We start from the raw sequence: 9,299 nt of genomic DNA, 5'->3' as shown, positions 1-9,299 counted from the left end.
CCCACCTTGGGCAAAGAGATTACTTAAAAAAAAAAAACTATAAATAAATAAAAGGATAGACATGCAAATGGCCAACGTTGCGCAACAGCACTAATCATCAGGAAATGCAAATTAAAACCACAGTGAGATCTCATCTCACACCTGTTTGAACAGCTATCCTCAGAAGCAAGCAATAATAGATGCTGGTGAGGATGTGGAAAACAGGGAGCCCTTGTGCAGTATTGGTGGGAGCGTGAATTGATACAGCCACTATGAAGAATGGAGAACTATGGCAGTTTCTCAAAACACCTAAAATAGTTACCTACTTTGACTGTATGATCTAGCAATCCCACTTCTGGATATTTATCTGAAGGCAATAAAGTCGCTATCTCGAAAAGATACCTACTCTCACATGTCCATCACAGCATTATTTACAATAGCCAAGACATGGAAACAACGTCGTGTCCATCAGTAGATGAATGGATGAAGAAAATATGAGCTATATAGATATATATTTAAATTGGAATATTAATCAGCTGTAAAAAAGAAAAACAGAGAAAGAGGAGGAGAAGGGGGAAATCCTGCCATTGGCAACACTATAGATGGACCTTTAGGCATTATGCTAAATAAGTCACACTGAGAAAGACAAATACCATATGATCTCACTTATATGTAACCCCCCACCCCAAAAAAAATCTCATAGAAAGAGAGACAGATTGGTGGTTGCCAGAGGCTTGGGGTTGGGGTAAATGGGTTAAACAGTACAAACTTCCAGTATAAGGTAATCCTGGCAATGTGATGTATATATAGTATGGTGCCTATAGTTAGCAACAGTGTATTGTATATTTGAAAGTTGCTAAGAGAGTCAATCTTAAAAGTTCCCATCACAAGAAAAAAAATGGCGGGCACCTGGGTGTCTCAGTCAGTTAAGTGTCTGACTCTTGGTTTTAGCTCAGGTCATGATCTCACTATTTGTGGGTTCAGTTCAGATCTCTGCACTGGCAGTGAGAAGACTGCTTGGGATTCTCTCTCTCTCTTCCCCTACCCCTCCCTGGCTCATTCGCTGTCTCTCTGTCTCTCTCTCTCTCTGTCTCAAAATAAATTTAAATTTTATTTAAAAGAAAAGAAAAAACTTGTTACTATGTATGGTGATGGATGTTAACTTATTGTGGTGACTATTTTGCAATATATACATATATCAAATCATGTTGTACACCTTAAACTAATACAATATGTCAATTATATACCAATAAAACTGGGAAGATCAGGAGGGGTGCCTGGGTGGCTTAGTCAGTTAAGCGTCCGACTTTCACTTAGGTCATGATTTCGCGGTTCGTGGGTTCGAGCCCCGCGTCGGGCTCTGTGCTGACTGCCAGCTCAGAGCCTGGAGCCTGTTTCAATCTGTGACTCCCTCTCTCTCTGACCCTCCCTTGCTCACGCTGTCTCTCTCTCTCTCTCTCCTAGAAATAAATTATAAAAAAAAAAAAGAAGGAGGCCTTTGAATTAGGTAAATATGGGTAAACGCACAAAGATTCAGGCCAACCGCACAACAGCCTTTCCAAAATAAAGCCTGTAGCCACCCAAAACTATCAGAAAGAAAGAAGGGTGTTTGCTGTATACTCCAGTGCCCACAGCTCAGGTGCTGTTGCCTAGTGGCACAAAACATCAACATGCTAAGAAAACTTGTATATGAAACAATGTGACTTCACTTTCCACTAATACTGTTCCTCCGTCTGCTAAGTGTGCATGCGCCGTTCACACCCCAGGAATGTATTCTAGCTGAAGCAGACTATCTGGGCACCACTTTCTTCGGGTCCTGTCATAACCTCTCAAGCTATATTTTTCTTAATTTCTCCAGAGAAGGTATGATGGATAATAATTTTGCTTCTAAAACGGAGATGCACAGTTGTCAGAAACGGGAAACGTGGGGGAAAGTGGGGTGGGTGGATGAGGTTGAAGTGTATGCAATACAGGTTAATCCTCAAGTTATGAAGGCCTAATTTACAAATGTTGTTTCAGGACAGTAGCCAGACGCACCTGCCACCACCTCCTCTCCCAGCCCCCCCACCTCTCCCTCCCACACCCCTATCCCCACCCCTTCCCATCCACAACCCCTGAAGGCTTTGATCAGGAAGCAGGAGTTAAGCAGGGCATGTCTGATCTGGCACCTCTTCCTCGCCACCCGAGGGAAACCATGCACTCACCACCACCCTTTCCTGCCCATCACTGCCCGCCATTCAGGGAAGCCACATCAGTCAGGCTTGCACACAGGCACCCAGCTCCCTCTTTGTGTCCCTGCAATAGGGACATTTTTCACCTGCCTTTACCTTAGGAAAGGTACTGTCTTTTTCCATCTCACCCTTTCTATTCCACTTATGAACTTAAGAACAACACTGATCGTGGCTGATTTACCAAGAATTAACCAGAGATACAAGCATATTAAGAAAAGAAGAGACAAAGAGTGCAGGGGTCCTCAGTCCGTTAAGCATCCAACTTCAGCTCAGGTCATGATCTCATGGTTGGTGGGTTCCAGCCCCGCGTCGGGCTCTGTGCTGACAGCTCAGAGCCTGGAGCCTGCTTTGGATTCTGTGTCTCCCTCTCTCTCTGACCGTCTCCTGCTCTCTCTCTCTCTCTCAGAAATAAATAAAACATTAAAAAAAGAGAGTCGGATGCTTAACTGACTGAGCCACCCAGGCACCCCCAAGAAATAACACTTCTAATCACCCTTTCCAAAATGTATGGCACTTGGGGTGCCTGGGTGGCTCAGTTGGTTGAGCATCTGACTCTTTATCTCAGCTCAGGTCATGAGTCACAGGTCACAGGATCGAGCCCCACCTTGGGCTCCGCACTGACAGTGCAGAGCCTGCTTGGGATTCTCTCTCTGCCTCTCTCTCTCTCTCTCAATATAAATAAGTTTTTTAAATGCTTTAAAAATAAAATAAAATGTATGACACTTTCCTATGGGGATGTGATTTAACTAATTTTTCCTAACTCAGTCAACATAATGAACATACTGTACACAATGAAATGATCCTACCTACACAACTCTCTTAGGTTTCCTGTACATTTCTTTATAAAGAAAAAGTAAACAGAAGCTTCATAGACACTGATAATTTGCTCAATTAATGACATGAATCTTGCTTTCCTGTCAGTTATTATAATAGTCTCTGAGCTTTTTAAAGTTATTTCTAAGTGACTCAAGAAGTCTGAATTTGTTTAAAATTTCATCCTTGGCACAACCCATTCCATACGCCATCTTAAAAACATGGTTTGACACAAATATTTACTTTGTAATGTTTAAAGAGGAACTCTAAGCCTCTTTTAAAATAAAAACAAACAAAATCTGTCCTTTGCTTGGACTAAGTCCTTATTTCTCAAACCTTATTGCAGACTGCCCTGACATTTCTTACCCCATTTATGTAGAATTTACAAGAGTGAAGTGATTCATACACACTTGTTTTCCAATTTCTTTTTGGGCGATGGTTATAAAAACATTATTTCCTGGATCCACTCTGTCCCCTGTCATCACTTATCCCTCTGGCCCCACCTGGAACATTAAAATGCCCTACTTCTGGGAGCAGGTCTATAATCACAGTCTGTTCACAACCACGTGGTTTTGCTGCTGTAAAGGTGGGACTAGTGGTAAAACCACTGGCGGATAATTGCTCTTTCAAGGAAGTTCACTTCCCAAGAGCTCTGTGTTAGAGCATTACCCAGTAATGCTATGCCCCAAAGGAGCCATCCCATAATAGTAGCCTGTTGCTGAGCTTTGGTTTGTCTGTTTTTATTATTATTATTAATGTTTAGTTTTGAGAGGCAGAGAACACTTGCGGGGCAAGTGCAGAGAAAGAGGGAAAGAGGATCCAAAGCAACAGTGCGGAGCCCAACGAGGAGCTTGAACTCATGAACCATGAGATCATGACCTGAGCCGAAGTCAGATGCTTAACCAACTGAGCCACCCAAGCACCCCTGTCTGTTTTTCAATAGGGCATAATCCTTGAAGGGTCAAGGAGAGAGGACAGAGGAACCCCCCCCCCACACACACACAAAGAAACTATGTAACAGTAACACAGGCAACATCCACAAAGTGTCAGGCACCTGCTGCAACCAGGAATACTACTAGATACTTTGTATACATGATGCAATCAGTGTTAAAACTCAGAACAGCCCCCACAAGGTTGGAATTACCAAGCTTGGAACCTTATGGAGGAAACAAAGGTGCAGAGTGTTGCCAATGTTCAGCAGCTACAGAATGGCAGAGTCAAGGCCGCTCAGGTTCAAAGCTTGAGCTCTTTTCACTAAAATCCTTCTCCAGATAGAGACTTTTCTTTTCCTCTCTACCCAGAATGAAGACAACAGCTGTGTTTCAGGTTCTTAACCGCCAGTGACAGCACTAATCAGACTCTCCCGAGGCTGCACTTTGTGTTTTAGAACAGGCCCCAGGCCGACTGGAAAGCCCAGGAGCTCTATGCATTTGGGGGAGTTTTGCAACATAGTGTAAAAGAGGAAAAATAAAGTTTAAGACAAAAGGTAATGTGATCTTGGGGCGCCTGGGTGGCTTAGTCGGTTAAGCGTCCGACTTTCGCTTAGGTCATGATCTCGCGGTTCATGGGTTCGAGCCCCGCGTCGGGCTCTGTGCTGACTGCCAGCTCAGAGCCTGGAGCCTGTTTCAGAGTCTGTGACTCCCTCTCTTTCTGACCCTCCCCTGCTCATGCTGTCTCTCTCTCTCTCTCCTAGAAAAAAAAAAACAAACATTAAAAGGTAGTGTGATCTTGCATTCCGGGTTAGCCAGAGATGACAGAATATTCTTTACAGGAAGTTCTGTCTTCTTCCTAATACCGAGTAGATGCATGAATGACAAATGACAAGGGAAACCATCAAGACTTGATTGCTTTTGCAAAACAGCCTCTTCAATTACCTCTTCTTCAAATGAATTTAACTAAACGGGCCTATCGTCAGGACCAAAACTTGCTCAATGAGACCAATTGTTTATCAGTTCAACTTTTAACATGTGGAAGTTCCAGATGGGGGGAGTGGAAGGGGTGCAGGATGAGACACCCCAGAATGTGCCACTTTGGCATAAAGATTATTCCGAGTTTAATAAAAACCGAGCAGATGCAGGAAAGGCACTCTGCCTCCTCCATAACTGTGTAAATTCATGCTGGAAAGGAGAGCCTGCCCCAGGCAGAGTATTTACAGCCTCTCCTCTTTACCAATGGAACTCCTGTACTCAATAGAACAATCTAGTTCTTCCAAATATCTCCTTTCACCTTCTTGCTGTTGACTTTCTCCCGTTTGTGTCCTCAGGCCCCTACCTTTCTCTTGAGCTCATATAAGCTTCATGTTGCCTCCCTGTCTTCAGAATTTCCTATTTGTAATCGCTTCTTGGCCTTTTGGCTAAGATCAAGTGCAGAATTTCCTATTTGTGTGGATTCTCCATAAATATACCTATTAAGTTTGATTTTGTCATGTTTTTAAAAAACAAACAAAACTGCCAAACAACAACAAAACAAAACAAGGGGGATGGGAATGGTTTAAGAAATGTAAAAAAGTCCTTTTCCATAGGAGCTAAAATATCTTTTTTAGATTTTGAGAACAGTTAGATCTATAACCTGAATACAGCCATGTATGTTGCTCTTTAGAAAAATCCTGGAGCTCTTTTGGGGCACCTGGCAGGCTCAGTCAGCACAGCCTGCGACTCTTGATCTGGGGGTTATAAGTTCAAGCCTCATGCTGGGTGTAGANGGGCTCTGTGCTGAGAGCAGAGAGCCCAACACAGGGCTTGAACTCACAAACCATTGGATCATGACCGGAAACTAAGTCGGACACTTAACTGATTTAGTCACCCAGATGCCCCCAAAATAAATTTTAAGTTTTTCTTTTTGAAGTTTATGTATTTTGAGGGAGAGAGAGCACAAGTGGGGCAGGGATGGGGTGGAGAGGGAGAGAGAATCCCAAGCAGGCTCTGCACTGTCAGCACAGAGACCTGTGCAGGGCTTGAACCCATGAACTGTGAGATCACGACCTGAAGTGAAATCAAAAGTCAGACTCTCAACTGACTGAGCCTCCTAGGAGCCCCATAAAATTTTTTTTTAATAAGGAAAAGATAAATCCTGAGCTCTCTCTCCTTGTTCCAAAATGACCTGGTTGCTGTCCCAACTGCCACACACCTGTCACCTCAGGACACCTGTCTCCCATCAGGAGCACCGCAGGGAGCCCTGAACCCAGACCCAGCTCCACCCCATGCTGGGTCTCCTGCTGCCAGATCTCTCTCTCTCTCTCTCTCCCCCTTAAAAAATTTTTTTAATGTTTATTTATTTTTGAGAGAGAGACAGACATGAGCAGGGAAAGGGCAGAGAGAGAGGAGACACAGAATCTGAAGCAGGGTCCAGGCTCTGAACTGTCAGCACAGAGCCCAGCGTAGGGCTCAAACTCACGAACCGCTAGATCATGACCTGAGCCAAAGTCGGCCGGTTAACCGACTGAGCCACCCAGGCGCCCCCCTCCTCTTTTAATGTTTATTTATTTTTGAGAGAGAGAGAACAGAGGAGAGGCAGAAAGAGAGGGAGACACAGAATCCGAAGCAGGCTCCAGGCTCCAAGCTGTCAGCACAGAGCTCAATGCGAGGCTCCAACTCAGGACCAGTGAGATCATGGCGCAAGCCAAAGTCAAGACACTTAACTGACTGAGCCACCCAGGCACCCCCTCCCCCCCAACTATTTCTCTCTTGAGTACACCTTCTTCTTGTGACACACATCCTTCCATAAACTTCCTGAGACAGTATGTATTTACTGCAGAGTAAATATTTTGAGAATTTACATAACTGAAAATGCCCTTTTGCTCTCCTCATTACTCTTTCCTTAGTTTGGGTATAAAATTCTAGTTTCAATATTATTTTTCCTTGGAATTTTGTCTTCTAACTTTCAGTGTTGCAGTTAAGAAATCCAGGAGCAGGGCACCTGGGTGGCTCAGTCGGTTAAGCATCTGACTCTTGATTTTGGCTCAGGTCATGAGATCAAGCTCTTCTTGGGGCTCTGTGCTGGGTCCCTATATGGGATTCTGAGTTTTAGTCCTTTATATGATACCTCTTTTGTTTGTTCCTGGATACTTTGGGGTAGTAAATTTCACATCGATGAGGTTTTGTTTCTTTCTTCCCCAAATTCCATCTTGCTAAACATTCAATGGGCTGTACATGTTCTGTATTTCTGTGACATTTTCCTATACTCTTTTGTTGATGATCCCCCTCCCCCCCTTCTCTATTCTCTCTCCAAAATTCCTGAAATTCAGCTGTGGAACCTCCTGGGTTGACTCTCTAATTTCCGTATGTTTTTCACTCACATGTTCAGTATATGTGCTGCCAAAGCGAGCACTCACTCATGTTTTCAAGCTCTTTGTCTTTTTGTTCTATTTGCTGGCACATTTCCTTAACCTTCTTTCTCTCTCTCCTTTTTTAAGATTTTAATTTATTATTAAAATTTTTTTAATGCTATTTATTCTTGAGAGAGGCAAAGAGACAGAACATGAGCAGGAGAGGGGCAGAGAGAGGGAGACACAGAATCCGAAGCAGGCTCCAAGTTCTGAGCTGTCAGCACAGAGCCGGACACAGGGCTTGAACTCAGTGTAAGATCATAACCTGAGCTGAAGTCAGAGGTTTAACCAATTGAGCCATCCAGGGGCCCCCTTTAGATTTTACTTTTAAGTAATCTCTACACACAATGTGGGGCTCAAATGCACAACCTCAAGATCAAGAGCCCCACACTCCATCAACTGAGCTAGCCAGGCATCCCCTTAAACCTTCTCTTCTTTTTTTAAAATTTATTTTTATTTTTATTATTTTTTTAGTGTTTATTTACTATTGAGAAACAGAATCAGAGCACAAGCAAGGGGAGGGGCAGAGAGAGAGGGAGACACAGAATCCGAAGCAGGCTCCAGGCTCTGAGCTAGCTGTCAACACAGAGCTCAATGCAGGTATCGAACCCATGAACCTCAAGATCATGACCTGAGCCGAAGTCAGACGCTCAATCCACTGAGCCACCCAGGTGCCCCCTTAAACTTCTCTTCTAATAAACTTTTCATTTTTGCACTAATGTTATTTCCAAGTCATTCTTTCTGTTTTCTGACTGTTCCTTTTTTAGAGCATCCTGCAATTTCTTCTCCTATCTCTGCAGACATTAACCACAGAGGTTTGATTAATTGTTTCTTTCTGTTCCCCAATTGTCATGGTTTCCTGGCCTTTCTTTTGCTGTGCCAGCTGTTACATAAATAAGCTAAAGATGGCCCCTTTGTTGTTTACTTCACAGCAGGCTCAAAGCCCACCAGCGCTAAACTCAAATTCTTACACATCCTATTGCTTTAAATATACCCCACACAAGCATATTTTTAGCCATGTAGGGCCTGCCTTCTTTGCAAAACTACACCCAACATCAGCTAGCCATGGATAAAACAAACCCCAGGGCTATAAAAGCCGCCAAGCCAATGCTGCTCTTAGGGGATTCTGACCCAGAATCTCCCTACCCTTGTGCCTAGACATGCAAGTCCTCCCTCCTAGACCTCTCTCTCCTGAGTGGCCCTTTTTACTCCCCCTGCGGGGGGGCTATAGCTGTCTCTGTAAGGCCCCTTTCATGCAATCCTGTGCAAGCTCCACCCACTAAAACATGTGGTGCAACACTGCCACGTTGAGATCCTGCCTTCCTCGATCAGCCCTAAAACCTGGACCTCACCACCCATACCCCTAAAATAAGGGCTTTCCCCGGGGCACCTAGCTGGCTCAGTTGGAAGAGCACATGACTCTTGATCTCAGGGTTGTGAGTTTGAGCCCCACGTTGGGTGTGGAGGTTACTTAAAAGTAAAATCTTAAAAACAAAAAATGATAAGGGCTTTCCTCAAATGTCTTGGCTCTCTATTCACACATCAGCTCGGGACTCTGGGAAGCTCCGTGGAAGGCTCTGCATGTGTCCGCTATGAGCTTCTCTTAGAGGGTCTGGTGGGAACTAGACTCGACTGTCAGTGTCTAGATCTTGTCTCTTGGTTAGTGTCTCCAGGAGAAAAGCCTCCAGTCTCCCTCCTGAGGAGTCCAAGCCTGGCTCCCAGCACTGTGAATGCTGGGGAAGAAAGGACTTGACCTTTGAAGGCGGGGAAGGGCAGGGGAGAGCTGGTCTGACTACTCATTCACAGACCCAACCAAACTCTGGTCTGAGAGCCCACACACCTCAGACTACCAACCAGACCCAGCTGGCGCCAGGGACACCAGGCACAGCTGATGTGAGGCTTCCATGCAGAAAACAAGGGATTCAATAAGTATCTACCTCCAGAATGGTGAT

This window comes from Crocuta crocuta, unplaced genomic scaffold, assembly GCF_008692635.1.
Source record: "Crocuta crocuta isolate KB4526 unplaced genomic scaffold, BGI_CrCroc_1.0 scaffold273, whole genome shotgun sequence".
In the NCBI taxonomy this organism is placed as follows: Eukaryota; Metazoa; Chordata; class Mammalia; order Carnivora; family Hyaenidae; genus Crocuta; species Crocuta crocuta.
Note: the sequence above shows the minus strand (reverse complement) of the source record.